The sequence below is a fragment of the Amphimedon queenslandica genome, unplaced genomic scaffold (assembly GCF_000090795.2).
Source record: "Amphimedon queenslandica unplaced genomic scaffold, v1.1 AMPQUscaffold_9366, whole genome shotgun sequence".
NCBI classification, from domain to species: Eukaryota; Metazoa; Porifera; class Demospongiae; order Haplosclerida; family Niphatidae; genus Amphimedon; species Amphimedon queenslandica.
This window is the reverse complement of record NW_003550362.1, coordinates 1-1,540: the sequence shown is the minus strand read 5'-3', so window position 1 is coordinate 1,540 and position 1,540 is coordinate 1. Positions and strand designations below refer to the sequence as shown.

The window sequence follows — 1,540 nt, the reverse complement described above, 5'->3', positions numbered from 1 at the left end:
CCCATACAATTGACAAATTTTCTGTGTAAATTTTAAATTTTTGACTCTGTATCTGCCACAGCAATAGTTTTAGCATCAGTCTGGTCTTCAGTACTTTCTCCTGCTTCAGTGGTATGAGAATCAGCTTCAGTAGTATGAATATCAGCTTCAGTGGTATGAGAATCAGCTTTAGTGGTAAGGGTATCAGCTTCAGCGGTATGAGAATCAGCTTCAGAGGTATGAGAATCAGCTTCAGTGGCATGGGTATGAGTTGTTGATTGATCTTGTCTGCTCTTGTAGAAATCGTGAAGTTGCAATGTGTGCAACCAATGGAGAAATCTGCAAAATAATGATGACATAAGTACATCTATATTATCAAATAATTATAATTACGGATGATTTCGGAGCCATTTTTCAAAAAAAATCCCAAAGCTTTAGTCCTTTCTTTTTTGCAAAAATATGCTAATTTTTTTAAAATGGTCATAAATAAAAAAGTTTTAGTCAGAATCAGCTCAAACTTGCTACACAGCATAAAGACATCAATGTGTATCAGAAAATGTAATAAAAATTTGGGGAGATTTTGGAGCCGTTTTTTGGAAAAAACCATGGGCTATAATAGCCTTGGGTATTTTTCAGATTTTAAGCATTTTCTTAAAATGGCCGTAACTTGAAAAATTGAAGTCAGAATAAGCTCAAACTTGCTAGACAGCATAAGGACATCAATATGTATCAGAAAATGTAATAAAAATTTGGGGAGATTTTGGAGCCGTTTTTTGGAAAAAACCATGGGCTATAATAGCCTTGGGTATTTTTCAGATTTTAAGCATTTTCTTAAAATGGCCGTAACTTGAAAAATTGAAGTCAGAATAAGCTCAAACTTGCTAGACAGCATAAGGACATCAATATGTATCAGAAAATATAATAAAAATTTGGGGTGATTTCGGAGCCATTTTTTGGGAAAAACCATGGGCTATAGCCTTGGGTATTTTTCAGAATTTTGACGTCTTCTTAAAATGGCCATAACTTGAAAAATTGAAGTCGGAATCAGCTCAAACTTTCTACACAGCATAAGGACATCAATATGTATCAGAAAATGTAATAAAAATTTGGGGTGATTTCGGAGCCATTTTTTGGGAAAAACCCATGGGCTATAGCCTTGGGTATTTTTCAGAATTTTGACGTTTTCTTAAAATGGCCGTAACTTGAAAAATTGAAGTCGGAATCAGCTCAAACTTGCTACACAGCATAAGGACATCAATATGTATCAGAAAATGTAATAAAAATTTGGGGTGATTTTGGAGCCATTTTTTGGAAAAAACCCAAGGCTATAGTCTTTGCTTTTCTTCTGAAAATTCGCTAATTTTTATAACTCAAAACTTCAAGTCGGAATCATGCACTGTAGCCCAAACTTTAAGAACATGTAATAAGTACATGGTTCTAAAGTCCAAATGCTGTTTCATCTTACACATGTTCCTTCAGTTCAGTGTCTATGATGTGTCTGTAAATATATTCATCTTTAAAACGACTGACAGTATCCTGAAAGATTACTATAGTACACAAT

The 1,540-nt window shown here is 34.0% G+C and overlaps 1 long non-coding RNA gene across 1 annotated transcript; it reads right to left on the bottom strand.

The window, feature by feature from the left end:
* Positions 1–17: 17 nt before the first annotated feature.
* Positions 18–1,523, bottom strand: LOC109590858 (uncharacterized). The gene is made up of 2 exons (XR_002189535.1): positions 1,445–1,523; positions 18–318 (listed from the first exon to the last, which is right to left on the bottom strand). It is a non-coding gene; the product is annotated as an uncharacterized LOC109590858 (long non-coding RNA).
* Between the last annotated feature and the right edge of the window lie 17 nt (positions 1,524–1,540).